At 34.1% G+C, this 23,221-nt stretch overlaps 1 protein-coding gene across 1 annotated transcript in view; it reads right to left on the bottom strand.

Annotated features, from left to right (window-relative positions):
* side-IV (sidestep IV transmembrane protein) overlaps positions 1-23,221 on the bottom strand; it is a 269,014-nt gene that overhangs the window by 183,017 nt on the left and 62,776 nt on the right. The window contains exon 2 of the mRNA XM_076126889.1: positions 19,703-19,737. The gene's annotated coding sequence lies outside the window, so the exon portion shown is untranslated. The remainder of the gene's footprint in view (positions 1-19,702; positions 19,738-23,221) is intronic.

The raw sequence follows: 23,221 nt of genomic DNA, 5'->3' as shown, positions 1-23,221 counted from the left end.
CATTGAGTTGTGAAATCCTATTCTACTTGCAACATTGCAAAGGTTATTAAACCAGAGTGGATCAACGGGAAAAGGTTAGGCAACAATAAAAAAGGTTCCCGAGGTAAAGATCCCTGAGTTTTTATTGTAGTGGTGAAGGCTTTGTTTTGACCGCCTTTGTTCTCCGCTTTGAATGGAAACGATTTTTCAGTTGGGAAAACAAGCGAACTTTTTTAACGTGGCTTGTAATAAAATGTCGGTTGATTAAATCTTTTTGGTAACATTCGATTATGTTAAAACGCTCGTTGATTGATTCCTGAGGAAAATGTTTTAGATTTTATTGAATAATTTCTTGATTGGAAAAATTTTGTTGATTGGACCCTATTTATGTTTTGATCGTAATTTCGATAATAGAAACAATTTTCTACTGGTTAATTAACATGGAAATTTTAGAATTGTAATTGACTGTAAAATTTAACGCACATTTTATTGTAATTGCAACGACTAGGTATTTTTCTTTTTATGTTTCCAAATTATACCCACATCGGTACTGAAGTACAAACTTTTTTAAAAACCCTCACAAAATGCATTCCTGTTCAACGTCATTTTCCCTTTGACTAAACTCATGCTGCCCTGAAATCTGAAAAAAAGATTGCCAGGAATCAAATTGGAACTATATTCAACCCGCATGCATTTTAGCACAATAGTTTTTAACAGTCTTTGTGACAGACCCATTTACAGGACAAAGTACTGTACCAAATGTCACAAATAAAAGAGATTAGGTTCATTAAATAACTCCTGACTCCAGTTGAAGCAGAACATTTTCTTTTCACTTAAATATTTCGAGACCATAAGATTTTGCGGCAGCTAGACAAGATTTTAGAAATCGTTTCCCCCAATAAAACCAATAACGTTTCAGCGAAAAAAATCCGACCCACGTTTTTTTGGAACATTACCCCAACCAAAATCCTTCCTTCCCCAAAGTTTTATGTCTTCATAATATTGCATTACTGTAATACGATATCAAATTAGACCCTCTGATACAAATAAAAAAATGATATCAGGAAAATATTTCCCGTAATGTAAAATTCTTATGAAGCAAAAAACAGAGTAGCACCATAAAATTCCTAAAGAAAATCAGAAAGAACACTAAACCGTAATAACTCAAGAGACAGTCCTTGAAAGAATCCTAATAAAACATTAATAAAAATCCCGAGTACCTTATAAAATATAATTCTTGGAGACGACAAACAAGTATATCCCGGAGAAGGTCTGTGCCTGACGTTATTAGCTGTGACACTGATGCTGAGGGATTGCGCTTGAAATTCGGACCACATTTCGAGAATATTAAGTATTGTGATGAGATAAATGAAAAAGACGCCAACTTCCTTCCGTGGTAAAAGGAAATTGACAAAAATGATTTTAATAATAAAGGTAACATTATTTAGAAGAAGAGGTAAGAATATCAAAATACAGAAACCGCATGGTGTAAGTAAGATACAAAACTTAATCTCTGTTAGTCGTTTATGTATCCATTTAATTAAATGTAACGAAACAGCTCAAAGACAAAACCTCATTAATCCATTGTTCTGTAATTAATACAGTAAGATTCATTGACTCCAAACCAGAGCCAGACATGTTACCCAGAATCTTATTAAGGCTATTTTCATTAAAATTTGTGGGCATACGAGGTCAACAAAACTTTCGGGTGCAGAACAAAGTTCACGAAACGAGACAAAACAAGTTCAGATAGCAAGTTCGCAGATAACTTGAAACAGTATCAATATCGACCATTGAAATTTAATATTATCACTTGGACCTCAGACATATTAAATCCAAATAATAGCGAAGTGAAAACTACAAAATATTGTTTTGCAACAAATAAAACAAAATTCATTTGAGAGGTCAATACAAAGTCTTTGAATTATATCGGAGAGGTACGATCAAAGGTCAGTGTTTGCTGAGGGGTCCAAATCAAATAGTTTGTCCCATAAATAGCTTGGGTCACGTCTGAGAGTAAATTGGTTAACGGTCTGACTCGACGAAAAATTATTTTCGCTGAAACGTTGAACGTAGATGAAGAAAATTGTTTGGGAACAAATAAAAATGAAATATAATTTCTGAGGGAAATTGAGGTTAAAGTTTTCACGTTGACGTTTGTGTTAACGAGGTTCGGATAGACTATTGAAATTTGAGTTTGGTTCAAGATTTTAATAGCAATTTCAGGGCTCATCTGTGCGTGAAAAAATGAGTACGTCGCTCCCTTGTGTTCCTAGGTAAATTGAAACGTTGGACGGTTTAAATTATACTGGGACTTTAATATACTCGTACAAATTTTACCCATGATATTAAATGACTTTTCCAACATTTTGCCGGTAGTTTAAAAGACTATAGCCGAAAGCTGGAAATGATTAATATTTTCATAATATACCACACAATTTCTCATGAATGTAGTCGTTATTACGGAAATAATACAATCCGTAACAAGGCGATCGTTTCCGACCGAATCTTTATAAATAATTGTTATGATCATCAAAATTAATTTTACCCAAAAACGGGGGTAATCCATCAAAATTCTTGAAATTATTATCGGCTCGAAATAGTTATTAGGGTTAATTGAATTTGTTAATAACCGGGCATACAATAATCGGGGGCACCTCCGAGATATAAAACAAACTTTTTGATAACCCCCGTACCTCCCTAAAAGTTACTTTTGAAACAAGGAAAATTCAGCAATTCCAGCATCACGGGGACACATCTTAAAGATAATTATGACTTTGGAATCCATTGAAAAGTCCATTTCATCCGAAGTTTGACTAGTTGGAAAACATGAAAATCTAATCAAAACATCTTGAGAGTTGGTAAGTGGTAAAGGCCCTCCTTATTTAATACTTTGATCAATGAAGCAAGATGCCAAGTGGTTTCTTTGGATACTTTGAAACTACTAAGTAGTTCGCACTAGGATCTTTGTTCACTAATGTTGGAAACTGCTGATAGAAGTGAAAGCCTCGCGATTTCCGCTTCGGTATTAAACTGGATTATCTCTTTTAGTAGCGGTTATACAAATAGTTGAAGTATTTGATCGATTAACTAGCATTAAGCCTTTGTCTGAATACGTTCCATTCATTATTTTTAAAGACGCCAAAACATAAGTATTTTATTGGTTTCCAAATTAAAGTATGCAGATTCTTTCACATATTTCTTTGTTGTCAAGTTAATTGTTACTTATTGAACTTTATTTCCAAAGACGTTCTTGCTGATAGGTTCTTTTGCTATCATTGGATGTGTCGTTGTATTTTTATTTTAAATTGTAACAATTTTCGTTATGAGGAAACTCATAACGAAAAATGTTAAGGTACGGTCCATTGCTAACCATCTCGAAAACGTTACAGAAACGTATTATGTATAGTAAAACTAAGCATTAAATTAGTACAGCAAGTGGCGTTTTTTGGTGAACGTTCACCTACCTCCGTGTGAGGAAAGATTTTATATATGTTCTCTTATGTAGGTATCAACTTTTAATAAAATTACTTGAACATTTCGGAGTACCTCTCAATTGTAACGAAGGTATTTAATATTTCCCATTTAAATTCAAACACACTATATTAAAGAAGGTTCTCGTTGCAGTTGCAACTCACTTGAAGCCGGTATGCTGTTATTACTTCAGCGCAATGTGATATTAAAGTTTATGCGTTGCTTCTGTATTTAATATGAAGCGTCTCATTTTGGGGAGAGACATTGTCACTAAGAATTGTAGTGAGAATTTCTTTAACTGTGTGTATTACGTATTGCAGTAGACAACAAGTGTACGTTAAATTGATAGTCACTATTAGATTGCTCCTTTGACTTAACGCGTTAATTACTACAATCTTAGAGAGAAAACAATGTAGAGCAAAGTGACTTGCATATATTATTATGTAGTGGTTAACTGCGGTATGTGAAAGCTCCCTGGTATCGTTATAAAATGAATCGGTTGCTATTGGTGTTCATTTTTCTACATGGGTGAAAAAAAATTGTATCAGTCTTTTCCTTATCGTATGGTTAGTGGTCAACCCAGTGTCAAAGTTGTTCAAGTCGCCCGAAGGCCTCTAACCTTAACGACTATTATCTTAATTGATATTTCTTGCCATAGACAGATTGGATCATTGGTTTTAAGTAATGAGTTAGCATCTAAATTACTGACAAATTAGTAGTCACTGGTGGGAAGAAAGACTTAAAATTCAAATGCAAAATGGTACTCAAGTATGACTTGAAGATCTTCAGTCCATTTCCTTACTCATATTAGAATTCCAAACATAACTATTTTACAAAAGATATAATTAATATATTTCACAACACAATTTTTGCTGCCACAACTTATTTACTTCTATGTTAATTTTAAGACCCCAGCAATTGTACTACTACAGTCATATTCCTAAGTACCCATCTTCAGCTACTTCCACAATCATACAGTGCAGCACACATTCCTTGCTCACGAGTATTACTTGACCTTTCTCAAGGACATCCCCGATCCGTACACTCCTTTTAAACTGTCCCCTCCCGACAGTCACATTCGTAGAATCTTTTGTTGATCTTCCTTTATTCACTTTGCGATCTATGCACGTATAGTACGACATACAATTTATAGATAAATAGTAGTAGAATAAGATTTTTAAGAGCTCGCTTCCTAATAATAAGAATATAATTACAAGTCCACATTGAACAGTTAATCGCAAAACACATTCTAAAACGATTTGCGTCATACATACTAAACATCCTAATATATGGAATGGTAATCAGAAAAACCTATAGCAATTTTAAAAAGGGTTAGTTTTATTATTGCAGAACAAAAAAGAAAATAAAAGTTTTAAGAAAATATCTGATTACTACATGACATAGCTGGTCAATCAATACAGTGCATATAACAAAAACATTATAAATGCAAAAGTCTGACTGTGTCTGTATTTAAGATAGTCAAGAAAATTAAAAAAATATATATATATAAAACTAGCTGATCCAGCAAACGTTGTTTTGCCATGTAAATAAAAAAAAAGTTAACTTAGGGACATGAAAAATAGATGTTGGCCGATTCTCAGACCTATTCAATATTCTCAAAAAATTTCATCAAAATCGGTGAAGCCGTTTCGGAGGAGTACGGTAACGAAAACTGTGACGCGAGAATTTTATGTATTAGATAATACAAATTTACAAATAACAAGAAAATCTTAAAGATATAAATATCAAGCTGTTTTTAGAACATCGCAGACTCTGAGAGAAACGGGAACAAGTCATTTCCTGTTTATAATTAATATTTCCTTTACATTTAGTGCCAAGGACAATGGAATTCTAGAAAACAATATGCTTTTTATTATTATTATTTAACTGCTGCCCCTGTTCCCTATTTAATTCATGTTGAAATATTGCTCGCAAATTTTTCCCGGAAAATAAATAAAAATAGCGTTAGTTAGAGTAGGAAAAATTATTGAAAAAATGTTGTTGAGTAATCTAAAAAATGTATTAAATTTATACATAGCAGTATTGTATGAAAACGTTCCATATCGTTTATCACATTTTCGTACAATACTTCTGAATAATTGATTTTTTATTACACGCTAAATGGTCTGTACATTTTTATTTAAAATATACAGTTGCCAATTATTCAATCGAACCTTAAATTTTTTCAAAATGAAATCAAGAATTATTTATCCTTTCAAAGGCGCTGTCTCTACGGGCGAGAGAATCACGACGAGTCCGCCCTTGTATCGTCGGACAATCTCCACGAACGAGCGATAATTCCGCCGCGTATCGTCGCGAGTCGCCGCGGAATCTCTGCGATTCCGCGGCGACTCGTAACCCGCGTTTTCCTTGTTTAAAAAGCTTCTCGAAACAAGAGGCAACATTGAAAACAAATGACGCTGCTTTTGACAGCGCGCTCGTCGCGATCGCGCGGCGGACTCGCTGCTTGTCGCGGCCGACTAGCGACGATGTATTGACGTTTCGCACGCTCGTTGACACTCGTTGTATCGCGGCGATATTATCGCCGTGTGGAGACGGTTCCATAGAGAGTGTATAGAAATACGTGGCACGACGATAATATCGCCGCGATTCTCTCGCTCGTGGAGACAGCGCCTAAAAACCACACAAACGAAGCTTAAACCCAAATTGCAAACTCGAAAATTCCCTCAAGATACTGAAATTTTAACGTCGTATTCAATAAATAATGAAAAAGACACCTTCACAGTTATCAAATCTGCTTCGATTTAAATCAAAGAGCATTTCTTGGATTCCATTTGGAAGTAGCATTAAAATATTTCGTCTGACATTTGGAGACGAAGAACGGCAATTTACGAATTAAAGATTACTTTTCTCTTACGCTGACGTCGGTCGATCGCACTATCGAACCTTTTACCAGTGACTTTTCCACTGCTGGGAAAGGGGTCCCAAATGATGAGTTAGGCTTGAGGCCACCATGATGACCAAATGCGGTAGGGGAATTTGTTGCATGCCCTCAAGTAATGTATGTAGCCATTCTTAGTCATGCAAGGTTGCATTATGATAGTTTCCTTCATCGTTACAGCAAGTGACAATTACTCCTAACATTGGTAAAACATCTTCCGCGCACGTCAGCGTCGCTGTGCAGTTTTCCATAAGACAATATGTTTATTTGTTTATCTCGTGAATGCAAACGACGTCAGCGTAGGAAGAAATCAAGTTTACGTAAAAAATCGAGACTAACGTTTCAAGACGAAATACTTTACAGTGCGCTGAGATGCGGTTGATTTTATAAATCGAAGAGCTTTGTACTGTATTCTTTCACATGTGTTCCTTTGTCATGTGGAGGCACTATCCTATTTCACTAATGTGTATTTACATATTTTTAAGGTGCTATGATTTATTGCCGTTTGTAGACATTATATAACATGATTTGATTTGCTCGTGTGTTTTAAAATTTTTGGTTGTTTGTGATATTTCAATTTATGTCCAAAATCCTGACTCGAGCTATTGTTCTATATTCTAATGAACAAAAATATTCCCAAAGTTTTTCAACGAACGAATCTCTTCCTCCTAACAAACAATATCATAGTATATATAATGTCAAACAATAAATCTGGTTCAAATAACTCTCGACATACATTTCAAAAGGCGTACCTGTAAACAACAAACTTTGATAATAATATAACGTTTTCAATGCAGCAAACATTCTATAATATCAGAATAGCGTGCGGCAACTACAATTCGCAATTACATCCAAAGACTTGCCTCGTCTATTATTTATGAGGAAAACATGAAAATTTTATAAGAGCAAATACCCATACACTTTGTTTCTTTCTTCAAACGTCGCAATCTGAACATTTAAATATTAATGCTCTTGGATGCCGTTTTAATTTCGCTATGATAAACAATCTGGGTTGCTTGCCAAGATATTCGTATTAGGAAGAAAGTATTCTTGAATATAGTGAGGCTTTTTAAGGTAAGGCTTTGTTATACGTTTATATATTTCTTTGCAAAAACCGCCTCAGAAAGAACAACGATCCTTAAACTACATTTTCTTTAATCTTCGGTAGACTTTAATTCTACGAAAACGAAAACGTACATTAACATTATGCGGTGTCAATTTTCTTAATTATTATATAATTAATCTATAGTAGCCCAGAGTTCGGTAACGTGTCAATAAATAGCAATAGGCCTGCCCACGATTACATGGTACTTACATTATTAATGGAGAAACGTAAGTGTATTTTATACACCTCTGCCTACACTACACTGTGTATTAATCTATTAGCTTACAATAATTAAGTAAACTACCAAGAATTTTGTTCAAATAGATCGCTACGTCCCTTGACTTCTCAGCAACAGTCACCAGTCTGTCTAATTGTGACTCGACCAGTGTCCCGTATCTTCGATTGCATCGACTAATTGGCAGGTGTTCACTTTCAGACCTACGTCTAGGTAACTGCTGATAATGACATCAAGTCAAGGAACAGTTTAGACTTCCTAAAGAACACACCATTGGGTAGGTGATAGTAACCTTTGGTTTAATAACTAGCTACGTGGTGGCTCCTCACGCAAGGAATCAAGAAGTTAAAAGCTTTAGGTAACAATACTATTATTTTTGATACTGAAAATGATTTTCATTGACGGTGATAGAGTTTTCGCAACTGTCCCTGAAGGAATGCAAAATGCCTGCCCAATTAATAACCCAACCTGTACTTGGTAAATGTAGTGGACGAAAATCTTAATCAATCTATACTTCCGGGAAATCTATCGAAATTGTCCATGAGTGCCTCAGTAAAGGGTCATAATTTTTATATAGATACATGATTTTAGCTCCTTTTTTAGTATCGTTTTAGACGTATATACACGTATAGGTACATAATTCTACGACTCCAATCTACTTGAGAGAGATTTTTTTATTCATCACCTCTCTTGCGATTTAAAATTCTCTTGTAATCCGCCAGTTAGATGTATCCCATTACGTATTAATGCAGCTTAATGGATGAGATAAACCTTGAAACATGAACTGCTGGGTATAACCACCTGACACTTTCACCTGCTATTTGATAAGAAAATTCTTCAGAAGACTTTGTGCTTAGACTAGGTCTTGTTTGTCGTATGGTTAGTGGTCGAACTAGTGTCAAAGTTCAAGCCGCCCGAGAGGCCTTTGACATGGCTTAACGACTGTTATCTTAGTAGACAACAGCCGGGACCGACTTTTTACGTGCCCCCCGAAGCACGGAGACGCCCAGCTCAAATATCACTATGTAGTCACCCATCTATGGAATCACCGCGCCTATAAGGGTTGCTCGTTTACCGAACGGTAAATGCAACTGGCCATAGGCGCCTCAAAAGAAAATGGGAATAAAGCTTGCATTTCCTTAAACAATACGAAACAACGATGTTAAATATTGCATTAACAGGTATAGTCATGGACCACTTAGGCTTCGATATTTCAGCGCATTTTCTACGTGGCGCTGTAGTATAAAGAGCTTAATATTTCGCTTGTATCAAAGCGTTTACATGGCTATGAAAGTCATTGGCCATACTAATGTAAACTTAACAAAGTCGAAGAAAATCCATTGTCATCTCTTTAGCTCTGAGTTTTCATCTTAAACAATTTAAATGAAGTACTATAATAAAAAGATACATCAATAAACACAAAATAAAGTCACCACGAAGTCTTTACCGCTCGAAAATCCACAAAACAAAACCAAAACTACCCGCAAAAAGCAAAGAAAAGAAAGTAAAACCACTAAAAGCAGTATACTTCACAATTAACACTCCGACTCCGTATCGTCACTTGCAAATCGACCGATTTCGCGGTGATTCCCGATGTAAATTGCCAATTTGGGTGACGCGACGATTTTCCGTATAAACAGGTGTTAGACGTAATTTATACAACTGATCAATATTCAATGGACGAATACGCCTCCGTATTCTGCTATGAGAAACGTAAAAATATATTGAAAATACTGGAAGAGGTAAAAGGTTTTTGGGAATATATGAGACGTGATATGAGGTGCTTTGTCGATTTTGTGTTTGACAAATAATAAAAGAGAAATACTTTATTATTGAACGGATTTGAAAGAAATCAGTTTCTGGTATAGAACAGAAAGTTTATTTAGATGTACTATTAAGTTCCTGCTGTAAATTCACGTTTACTAAATGGTTAGAATTAAACCTTCTGTTATACTGTTTGTACTTTAAATATGGACTAGCTGACCCACGCAATTTCGCTTGCGTCACATAAGAGAGAATGGATCAAAATTTCCCGGTTTTTGTAACATTTTTCGTTGCTACTCCGCTCCCAATAGCTGTAGCGTGATGTTATATAGCCTTAAGCCTTCCTCAATAAATGGTCTATCTAACACTGAAAGAATTTTTCAAATCGGACCAGGAGTTCTTGAGATTAGCGCGTTCAAACAAACAAACTCTTCAGCTTTATAATATTAGTATAGATGTTACTGTAAAAGCCCGAACGGTGGTAAATCCTAAGATTTTCCGGTAAAACCTAAGATTTACCAACTCTCAATGGTAAAAGTCCGAACAAGCCAGAGTTTAAAAACTATGTTACGATATATAAAAAAATCCTCCTTCATAACTATGTTTATAACTATTTCACGGTATAATTATATACTGTGACATAGTCATAAAGAAGGAGTTTTGGGCAAAGCGACACGGGTAGGTTAGGTTAGAAGGCTAAGGTGGGAGCGAGCGAAGCGAAGCTCCCACCTTAGCTTTCGTGGTTATTTTTTTTTAACCACCCAGAAGGAGGAGCCCCGCGAAGCGGGGCTCCGGCGACATCTCGACATCATCAAGTGAATATAGGTAAAAGTTCGAAATAAAAGAATTGTTCGGACTTTTACCATTGCGAGTTGGTAAATCTTAGGTTATACCGGAAAATCTTAGGATTTACCACCGTTCGGGCTTTTACAGTAACATAGATATTAGTATAGATTAAACGTATTTATTTTAGTATAATGGTCAATCGTAATCACAATTTACAAGAAATATCTCCCTAGCTTCGAAGTAGAATGTCATAACACATAACGAAAAACAATCTGTTGCCTTCAGAAGTCACAAATGTAACTGCAAAACAATACTTATATTGCGATAAAAATCGACTTAAAATTACTATGGAAATTGTAGCTACCATTATGCCTTTTGAAATATCATCGCAAATTTTCACCAGAAAGCGGAAGCAATGGAAATCTTTAACGATCAGTATAAATCTACTCGCATTCATACATCTTTCATACATAATACCCGCGAATACGCACCTGACCTGACCACGGAATAAATTACAATATCTTATGTAATAAAATCGATGCATACATACATAATATTATATCTACTACTAGCTGACCCGCGCAACTTCGCTTGCGTCACATAAGAGAGAATGGGTCAAAATTTTCCCCGTTTTTGTAACATTTCTTACTGCTGCTCTGCTCCTATTGGTCGTAGCGTGATGATATATAGCCTATAACCTTCCTCGATAAATGGGCTATCTAACACTGAGAGAAGTTTTCGAATCGGACCCGTAGTTCCTGAGATTAGCGCGTTCAAACAAACAAACAAACAAACAAACTCTTCAGCTTTATAATATTAGTATAGATTGATATATGTCTGTGCTTGTGAATATTTTGATGTGGTTTGTAACTCCTCTGCATATTGAAACGTACTGTCACGTAAATGACTACTGTCGAGTATCGCGAGTTTGACATTTTAAATGTACTGCTAAAATAGTTTCTACAACGCCCGCTAGAGTAAAAACTCGCGCTGCAGCATACAATGTGGATGCTGTCAACATTTCAAATTTTGTTTTTATAATACAAGTATAATTTGAAAAATGTAACGGTGTGAACATACTTTTCTTTTTTACGGGAGGACTTATCAACTTAACTTTACACTAAATGCTTATATTTATTGGTATTAAATTAAATGACAGACCTTGGAACGCTATCTAGCTAACTTTAGCATTAGGTCGGATTATAAACTGTATGTTTTTATAATGTGGCGATACTGTTACGGACTTTAAGATACTGTGATTTTTTGTAGAAGTTTTGTTTCTAACATTTTATATGTAGCTAAACAATGTATTTACAACACACGCAGTTCCGCAAAACAAACCATACTTTATTCTACACGTATATCGGTCGCAAAAACAACATATGACCCGACCATCGCATAAATTACAATATATTATTATTAAATGCATACATTATTTATTATTCAACATCAATAAAATAAAGCTATTACGAATAACCCTCAAAAAGCCTATTATCAAAAATCGATTTTATTATAATCGTCCATTTTGTTATTGCATGTCAATGAATTAATTTATAGTAGACTAGGTTATGATCGCGACTTTGCCCGTTATTGTAGTATTTTTTCAAAATTATACTAAAATTATTGAAATATTGAATCCTGTGAATCTGGAAGCCGACTCCGACTTTAATTTTGCTTAACTAGCTTAGCCATTTTGTTAAAAAAAGGTTAAGCTTGTGATGATCTCTGAGAAAATGTATATTACGAAGTTCACGATGAATGTTATACATACCTTCAGCTTCAGTAATCTTGCATACTGTAAAATTTTACATGTATACTAAAAACAGACGGAATCGCTAATATAACTGAAGGAGCTTTATGCCAATCATACAGTTATTCTGTTCTACACGGGAATCGAACCGATATACCCTATCGCTATGACATGAGCACATTTATTGCACCACGCTCACTTATTATAATATATACTAATATTATACGAAAATACTTTTAATAAATCGCACGCTATATTAAAATGCTTAGTAAAGAGTACCTTCGTTATATAAAAATGAAAGTAACGTAGTTATGGTGATCAATCATGGTGGTACTCGGAAGCCGGTTCAAGAATTTCGGTTTGATTCCATAATTTTGTTTCGCTACCGGTTTAGTACATAGTTCATTCAAATCAGTGGGCGGCTTTTTGGGGAAAATAAAGACAGCTTGAGCTTTTAGGTTCTTAATTCTAGAAACATATTGGTCCTAAGTGCTTTATAAAAATACTAGCCTTTAGCTGCGACTTCGTCGGCTAGCTAAATTTTCCCATGGGAATGCGTCATTTTCCCGGGGTAAAAAGTAGCCTCCTTTCTCGGGTATCAAAATATCTCCTTACCAAATTTCGTGCATTGGTTCAGTAGTTTAGGCGTGATTGAGTAACAGACAGACAGAGTTACTTTCGAATTTTTAATATTAGTATGGATAATTTTTGTGTTCTACTTTAAGCTGAAATAATGTGCAATAATATTGTTATTGTTTTCGCGAATATTGGAGTCATATTTATATTAAAATTTATTTTAAAAATATAATGCTATTATTATATCGAAATACGTATTATTTTAATCACATAAGTTTATTTCAGAATAAATGTAGTCATCATTGTACAATGGTATACGCGGTTCACTAGATATAATTTGGGCAATATTGTTTACGATTTTATCTCAAATTTATACTGAATATGCTCACAAAGTTTCATGAGAATCGGTCAAGCCGTTTTGGAGGAGTACGGTAACGAAAACTGTGACGCGTGAATGTTATATATTACATAGATTAGATGATAAATATCCCTTTCAAGTGGTTGATAAGTACAACACAAACTTGCACCTACAAGCAAATCTTTCATACCGGCAAGTTTGCTATTTTCCTTGATCGTTAAACCGTGTGATGATTGATTCGTAATACGCAAATACTTGGGAGGTAAGATACGTGCCTCGAACTCTAATGTTAAAAGGAAAACGGAACATTTCACGGTTTTGTTATATTATTGGGGAAAGTATATCTTTGTAAAGTTTTGTTAGGTTTAATAATGATATATGACTAGACTTTTGAATTTTCGAATGGTAGCTATCATGGCCAAAAAGGTTTAGCCTTCGGGCCTGAGCCAGGTTATAGATAAACTAAAACACTTCACCGTTGAGAACATCCGTCACGGGTTAAACGAAACGAACCTATTGTTTCCCATACCTTTAGCTACTAGTTACATTAATCCAACATAACTTAGCCAGACGATTATTTTAATGATTCCGGAAAAGTTAATACCGATCACAGGCGCAAGTTTTATTCCTTTCAAATAAACAGATATTTTTACTACAAAAAAATGCTTGACTAACTTACAAAATACTTGCAAAACGACACACTTCAAAAAATACAATCTATTTACAACCCATTGTTTACATACAAAATTGTAAACATACAAATCGTCTCCAACCCTTGGGAATAACCCGTCGCGATAACCCCCCGGCCATCGGAGAGCAAATTAATCTTAACCCTACACACAACTAATTTGTTTAATTAAGTCACCGTATCTAGCGTATGTGAGTAATTCCTACAGTTTTTGCGGCCACTATCTACAAAGGGGTTTTGACCTATGTCAGAGTAGTGATGTAGGGAGTATCGATATCGGCATTTCTGAAAAAAATATTGATTATTGAAAGTTATTGTCGAAATCTCTACTACAACGTTACATTGAAGCACTCGAGTGTGACTGAAAGTATATACCTCTAGAAATGGGTCTCAGAATTAAGATTTTCAATGTCAATTATGTTAAATTTGTCCGTTAGAAAGCTGTTGTTGTTATTGTATCAAGGTGCTGCGTAAATGAAACTAAATCCATACTAATATTATAAATGCGAAAGTAACTCTGTCTGTCTGTCTGTCTGTCTGCTACTCAATCACGCCTAAACTACTGAACCAATTTGCATGAAATTTGGTAGGGAGATATTTTGATACCCGAGAAAGGACATAGGCTACTTTTTACTCCGGGAAAATGACGCATTTCCCGGGAAAATTCAAGTGGCGAACTAAGTCCCGAATAGTCAATATTATAATGACACATTGAAATAACAAAATTCCGTTGTCATGGCGACTGTTTTAATGGCGGATATGCCTTAGCGCGACTTCGTTATATTAAGAGATATAAATAATTTTGAGAATATTTTGCGTTAAAAAAAACATATTTTATATCATCACGCTACGACCAATAGGAGCAGAGTAACAGTGAAAAGTGTTACAAAAACGTGGAAAATTCTGACCCATTCTCTCTTATGTGACGCAAGCGAAGTTGCGCGGGTCAGCTAGTTATAAATACCGTCCTGTTGCTTACCTGTGTATGTTTGTTACAAGCTAATATGTCTTTATGTAATTTTTTTTCACCCAGACAATTAGTACTATGTCTAGTAATGTCTACTAACAAGACTAACATTTTAATACTTAACATGAGTCCAATTACTAAAACTAAACCTCAACAAAGAGCCGAAAAACAAAAGTAGAATTGAAAGTTTTATATGATACATGATATTTTTCATTTATATTTTCTAAGGCAACATGCAGAGTAATTGTGTTTAATTAGCGGCGCGTCGAAACTTCGTCACCGACATACTAACCTATTTATTCTTAATTGACTCTTGAACTTGCCTCAAAAAATAATACATATATTTATCACGTCTTTTATAATCGGAGATTTACACAAGAGTGTATGAAATACATGCATCGCATTAACAAAGCAAAGTAAGTAGCAATAGGTTCGCCCCCTATTACATGGGTAGTCCCATGTAATAGGGGGCGAACTTACTGCTATTTACCGGGTACGTTACCATTCTCCTGGCTACTGTTAATTTTTTTTAAATATATACCTACGTAAGTCCATAGATGAGTAAATACATGAATATATACAGGAATACATAATTTGACTGATATTGATTTGATCATTCATAAGATCTACGTGCATTATAGCTTGCCAGCTCTACCCAAAGGTTTATTTAGTAAGATGTGCATGAAATATAAAATACAATTCGCATTAACATTGCTATTCCCATGTAATAAACGGCGAGTCTATTGCCATTTACTAGTCACGTTACCAAACTCCGGGCTACTTTTAACAAATATTCTAACATAAAATAGAAATGGCCATTGCCTAGCAGTGGGACATTCAAACAGGCTAAGGTAAAAAAGAAAATAGAAAAGCTTAATAGTACTTTGCCCAACCTGGGAATACAACTCACAACCTCATGATCAGCAGTCAGATATATTAGCGACTCAGCTACAGAGGTAGAAAAGTGTCGTATAAAAATAGAACTTAATTTAAGTAAAACTTTCTTTACCATTTAATTTATTGAGTGATAACGTCGCGTTAGTTAACGTATTTGAATATTAGTTTTACGGCTCCAATGTTAGAGATAAGAAGTCTATGTTTGACGGTAATTTTACACTGGTTTTTTTAAGTTTATTACTAATTTTACATCTTTCTTGATTAATGTTTGGGTTCTTCTTAACATTGCTATATACCCGTTAAAATAAAAAAATGGGTGTATATCCCATAACTCGCTTTCGTCGTTTAGAATTCTGTCTTCGGCCACAAATAAGACTGTTATTATATTTTTGGAATCAAAATATCTTAGTAGTTGTAATTTATCATTCCTTTTGTTGAAATTTTGTTTCGAAAATGAAAACATCGAGTGAATTAAATAGGAGAGACTAATATTACACATTTACAAAAATATAAATAGATAAAACTGCGTTATCGGTATCGATATAAAACTTATCGACTATCGTACAACATTACTTTATCCAATTGACAGGCTGCGAGGGTAGGAATTTCAGACATAAAATCAATATTTATTGACTTCACAAAAATGCTTACTCATTATTTTCGATTATTTGGCACACTTTAGAAAGGAAAATTGTAAGATTAAAAGATTTTCTTAGATTTAAAAATTATGGAGTATTTACTTTAGTAAGAAGATTTTTAATAAATGAATGTTCGACGCAGCTATGGAGACGAGAAAATAATTTATAATAATAAATATTTTTTGTGTTCGTAACCAAAGCTGATTTTTATCAAAACAAAATAATATAATAATGATAAGCATAACTAGATCCCTCCTGCAAAGTTAAACGTTACTACAAAGAATTTTGTAGTTTTTCTTAAATTATTAAACGAAAAATATTTGATTTCAACATTCTAGTAAAATAATGTCCAAATTTCATGACCTGGTCACGTCATATATTTACAGAAAACTTTCTCATTTCCGTAGAATTCGACATTGACTGCCTTGTCTGTCTGTATTTTACTTCACAGAAATGTGCTTTTTGAATATGCACCGAGACACGCCGTATACTCTTTGTATTAAAATCTCTACAAAATGGGACGAATCGTCGTAATTCTACGAAAAGTGACAATAACTAGAATAACATTAATATGCACCAAGCATTTTTAAGTTAATATTTTTAAATATATTACCTTTTTGGCAAATGTTTCAATCAATAATGTAATAAAAGTACTACATTATATTATTATCTAAACTTAAATGATGATTTAAAATACCTAACTACAATTTAAAAGGTTTCAAAAATACAACTTGAATTCTAGACGAGTAATCTCGGCAAAATAACGACTGTACTTAAGATAACTACTAAAACTAAGCTTTCGAGAGTTAATGAAGCAACACAAATCTTTATTTGTGACTAGATAACCCACGCGGTTTCACTCGCATACAAACTTTCATTGACTGCCTCTGTGGAGCGGACTGTAGTGTATCCGACTGCTGATCATGAGGCCTTTAGTTTGATTCCCGGGTCGTTGACAATAAGTCTTTCCTAATTTTATGTTAAGATATTTCTCAATAGTAACTGGAAGTTTGGTAAATCGCAATTGCTTTTTCGTCTCTTATTGCTAAGGCAACATGTGTCCTTATTATATCTCTAATTTTCTTATTGTAAATAAACTCGTATTTTACCTCACATCTTAGTTACTACTTACTATTTCCTACTGCTAAACCTTTACCGGTTTAGCAATAGAAACAAACAGATAGGCCGACAGACTCTCGCATGCATAGTATGGATGATTTTACTACTAAACCTGAGGTTATAAAACACAACTTTCTTAATTTCAAAGGTGAGCGGAGACAACCGGAGAGACATTTATCAACTAATTGAATGTCGTTAAATTTTCGCTTCGAGCGCACGCTTCATCGATCCCAATACTATTACTATATAAGGTAACGTATTTTCCACGATATTTTAGTTTTCCGTTCTTAGTGGAATAAAGTGACGCTTATTTTATTTCGTTTTCCGTTCTTTTGTTTAACAAATTGCTGTTATATTGTGTCATACTTATTCGATATTTCGTAAATTTTGAGAGCCTTTATCAGATTTTTGTCAAATAGAATTTTAACAGTTATTTTCATACATTCCCTAGTATTTTATTTCTATTGATAGATTCTCCGAATCATTAGCCGTGAAACTGGCCCTTAGTTGCCGGTATTTGTTGATGATGACCAAAACGTAGAACGTTAAAAAAAATCCTTGAATTAATAGGACTTTTTAGTGTTCTACGGCATAGCCATTTATCTGGCTTAGAGTTTATTAGACCAGTTATTCAGATCCTTAAATAAACCTACTATTTTCTTCAAGAGAAATGTGTCATCTTCAGCAGCGGTTTCTTACTACCTTGGACCACCGATCCAGTTAATTGAATGTCGTAAAAATTCTCACTGGGAACGTCTACTAATCCGTAGAAAAAACTTGCCTACACTTCTTGTATTTACCATGAAAACATCCAAGAAGCGAAACACCGTACTGGCATTGGCATTTCATTAGCAATCCTTTTAAGTGTGTACTATTTATTTATTTAATTCAATTGGTCTTACAAAGGGGCCACGTTCAAAGAAACCAAGTTGTAGGAAGCGATTGTTAACGCGTGGAACAAGTTTCAGGCATTCGAGATGGTGAAACTGATCTTCTGGGTAAGGAACTAGTAGTTGTGATTATAGTTGTGGTTCTTTAATATTTACTGAGTTCTAGAAATCATATATTTTTATCTTGTTTTATGATACATTGAAATGGTGGCTTTTATCTTACATTTGAATGTCAAAATTATTAATTAAATTTTGTAGCTAAGCAATCCGTAAATGATTTTGGGGTGGTAGTAGTGGGTTAGAGTTCAAACTTCTCCGGCGTTAAGCATTTTCAATTTCCAGGATCATTCTAATCCGCTCTCTGAATCTTGATTTAGGATACGTTGCTACCTTTTCAACGAATTTATTTTTAAAATCGGTCGTGAGAATAAATCAATCACAGCAACACACAAAATTCAAATTCACAGTAAATAGCAACGATGTGGGATAGGATCTTGTCATACTTCTCTCAGAGTCTAGAGTCAGCCCGTGACCACGGTTGATGCAATTCGATCGAAACATTCGAAACGTCGGGTAAACGAATAAGGTATCGTAACCTTTAATTTTCAATCGCGTTTACGACCCGTTACATTATCATATTGTACTACCCTCGTTCATATCTCTCATATAACTTTTAATGAAATAGTTTCTAAACTGCATCTAGTATTGAAGAAACATCATCTCAATGATTATTTTCCGATACAAGAAGAGCTATAAAAGAACAAACAGCTAATTACCCACTCCAATCGCTTCAGCCCCTCGCAAGCACCCGGAGTCATCAGAAACATAGGATTTTATAGCATCCAAGCTCCCTCTCGATATTCTTTGTTATAAAACAGTAATAGACCAATAAAAGTTTAACGATACTCCTTGCGGTTTAGCTTTGATATAGTTCGCATCGTGATTTTTATCTTATACCCGCTATAATATTGGGAAAAATAACTATTATTTTCGAAGAAAATAAAAGAGTTAATTGCTTTGGGAATTATGGGTGCTATTGTGTGAAAGGTTCCTGATATCATTAAAGAGAATCGAGTTTAAAAATATATAAAGTTTTGTGATATCTGTTTCTGGAGTGCAATGGTTACGATGGTTTTTTCTCTTTGCTAGATTTGTGCTCGACTTTATTATTTTATTTGAAACTCGTGTTTCTGTTCTATGTACATAGAGAAGTAAAGTTGTTGTTGGTAAGACTATATTAATCGAAGGAATAAGATTATACAAGTGGACTAAAATCGTTCTGTAGTAGTTGCCGGGTGACAAATATCTAGGACGAAGGAGATTCAGAGAAGAACGTAAATTGGATACTGATTGCCGCTAATTGCACAAAACTATCAAACCTCAGAATTGAAAAAGGTCCCGAGGCAATTTCTTAGGTATTTAGTATGAAGCTAACCTAAACAATAAGTTTACCAATACAAAGTGGTCACTATTGAAATATTTAATCCTTACGGCGTCTCTTATTTTATTTTTTCATATTGACAGGATGCTGCTTCCCTTCACTGATATGGTATGTTAAAAAAATAAATACTTACACTACATAACTGGCGATGGCTTTCAGAAGAATATCCTGAAACAAAACAAAAATATTTTAATACAATTACTTTTGAGTACAACTACATAACATGCCTTATACATAAAGGAAAAATGTAATATAATCTTCAAAATATAGGTGGGTACATAACATTTTGCCAGACACGGGAATCGAGTTCCAGATCTTGTGATTGTAAACCCTACTATACAAATTACAGGGGCAGCTTTTAAATACGTAGCTTTTAAACCTACAGTTTTGTAAAAGGATTAAAAATATTGAACGAAATAACTGAAGCTGAAACTGAATTCAAACATGGCTGCCTATAATCTGTAAATTGCACAATTCAAACGTTTTAATTTTTATTCAATTTAAATACAAAGAATGTGAAAAATCTGCCCTTTACATTTTTTTATTTTGTAGAAGTTAAATAATTCTGTTTCTTTTCAGAATATTTTGGATTGCATTAATTATTTTCAGGCGTTGTATAATTTTTTTGTAGAGTCTGAATTTCAAGCTTCAACACGAGTTTAATTTTAAAGATTGAAAGAAAAGTTTAACACAAATACATCTATTTATAACGCTAATATCTTCAAGGCCCCTATGTAGCCATATTATTATATACTATGAACTATTGAGTATAAAGGGTCTAACATTTAAAATGTACTGCAATAATAGTTCCTACGGCGACCGCTGGAGTGGTCGAAATTTTCATACAAAATTTGTCGACAGCTAGCCGGTTGTCGTTAGTCGATAGTAGAAAATTACCTCTTTGTACCGTCTGTATTATCTCTAAAACATCTAGATCATCGTAAATAAAAAGAGGAAATGTAAAAAAAAAACATTGACGTAAATAACGACTTGGTAATATTTTTCCTGTTAGCCAACTTGGAAGCAATCAGAAAAGTTCCACCACTTATAAAAGTTGACAAGTAAAGTTTGTCCGCAGACGTATTTACAAGTTTTCGGCCTGACGTCGTTTAGATTTTGAATTTGTTTCTTATTAATATCAGCAGATATATCTTTTTGGATGTATTTTTAGAGTTCTGTAGATTATATCTAAAATTAAAACTACCCACGCTGGTTTTATGTGTGTTGACCTTTTGCTATTATTATTATTTGTGTAAAGAAGCTTATATGTAGTAAATATTGCAGGAAAATTGATAATATTTGATCTCTGTTTAGCGATTTTCTCAGTCTACAATTTCTTAAAAAACCTTTGTTTTATTATGATAAGGTAAAACATATCTTATCTTATTTTTACACATCAAATAACTTTGTATCTTCAAACACCGCAACCTCCAGTCACCCACAAAGATCTTTCAACAAATCAACTCCGTCAAGCATAGTTCATACAGTCATCAGTTAAAGTCAATCCACAAATCATTTGCGTGACGTCGACACGCACTGTCAACGCACGCCGTACGCAACTATATTTTACAGCCGCCAATGACGTTGATGTGAACCGATGAGCGTTAAATCAAGTTATGAGCTAAAGTAATTATGGAATGGAATATAATTATGGTGGTACAAGATTGGTGTTGCACGAAACTGTCATTTGCGATCAAGTTTCCTTTTGCATTAACAAAGTAGAATCTCATAATTGCATTATATTAATTTGTAATAACTTTATGTGAAAAGTGACATTTGGCAACAAATCCAAAAAAAAAACTTCTTAATGAACTACGGCTTTCTAAGCCACTTTGATTGTAAATAAAATTATGTTTAACTTCTCTTTCTTGTCCTTATCCTATGTTAAATAGGGTCAGCATAGCATTTTTCTTTACAAGCACATGGTGTTAACGGATTTAGGCTCAGGTTATTACAATTAGCCACCTGCGTCTCATACACCCGACGTAGGAATTAAAGCATTTTTAAGAAATAACTACGAAAAAAAATCGTAGAATCTGACAAACTTGACCCCATAAGACAGGTTAAAAATCAAACTCTATCTACAAACTTTATAACCCAACCAAGACATCTTAACCATCAAGTAAATCCTAGCAAACCAACGGTTAATAAATAAAACCCATTCCATGAAAACGTAGCCACTGATCTGTGAGTAAAGGAAAACACTAAAGGTGTCAGCTGTTTATTGCCGCGCGAAACTCGTAAAAGTTGATTTAGGGAAAAGGTTTTTGTAAGAAGATAAGCCGGGGGGAAAACTGACACTGTCTTAGTTGTAAGGTTAAATGATCTGGTTAGTCTAGATGTTTTAGTTAACTAGTTTAAAATGTAGTTTAATAGCATTTAAGTTTAAAATTAAGAATGAGCACGATTATAGAGTAATTGTTTATGATAAATGATGGTGTTGATTTAGTCGATAAGCTATTATTTTGTTCATTAATGCAATTAGTGAGATCTTTTTGGCAAACACAGACTTTAATAACAATGCGTATACGTATGGAAATCTTATGAGAAAAATGTACCTTCGAAGGGGTGGGCCATTGACATTCTTCTAATAAGATTCCTGAAGTTTGGATTCCACACACAGATGCTATTTTCTATATTCTAAGCTTTATTACATTTCAATCATGTCATATTCCCTAAAGAACAGTACAAGAAAAATGGTTATCTCAAGTACGGCCACAAAATACGACAGCATCAATTCACACGCAACTGAAATCGAACACTTACAAAATCTGCTCAACGCGCGAATCATAAACCTTAACTCCCGATCCCATAAACGCATGTAGCACCGTCATTAGAAATCTCCCGACTCACCCAGTAATGGTCCCAGCCGACGGTTTGACACGAGAACGAGTACAGCCGATGATTTATATAGGATCTCGTATTGAAATAAAAATCATTTTCACGACTATGGTGTTTGGCTAAAGACGATGGAAGAGACATGGGGTGAGGATGTTATTGCTGCTCGATAAAATTGGTGATAAACAGCTTTTAGGAACGATGGACATCGGCCTTTTTGGAAGCGGATATATTTTGCTTGTTATGGCTTATTTTATTAAACAAAATCTTTTCTGGATGATTTTTTGCTGCAGTGCTGAACATTTCTGATGAATCGCACATTGAATAGAAATAGATCTGATTATTTTTATTGTAATTGTAAGGTTAACATTGCGTTTTCAACCACTTTTTGAAATAAATATTGAGTGATTTGAGAAAAACTGCGGAGGATTACCAAAAGTATTTCCAAAAAATAAGCGTATAATGTATTGTAGTCGAAACTTTTTATTGACATAAAAAATAATGCAAATTACTAAGCAGGACATAATAAATAGCTCTACATAAAATTTTAACATTAAAATGAAATCTTGAACAGACAATCTCCACTTAAGAAAGTGTCTCAACGGAAACTCCTTAAAATCTTAACCGAGGCTTCTCAATGAGACGACTCAATAACAATAGTGCGTCCAAGAATCTGATACTTAAATATTAAAAACTTTCAGCTTTCATACAAAACTTTCAGTAGGAACTTTTTAATTTACGACCAGAGACACGAGCGTACAAAGAAGTCTATTCTAAAGTTTCATAAATGGATTTTGAATTCATATTTTCATAG

The sequence above is a fragment of the Anticarsia gemmatalis genome, chromosome 19 (assembly GCF_050436995.1).
Source record: "Anticarsia gemmatalis isolate Benzon Research Colony breed Stoneville strain chromosome 19, ilAntGemm2 primary, whole genome shotgun sequence".
NCBI classification, from domain to species: Eukaryota; Metazoa; Arthropoda; class Insecta; order Lepidoptera; family Erebidae; genus Anticarsia; species Anticarsia gemmatalis.
This window is presented reverse-complemented; position numbering and strand designations above follow the sequence as displayed.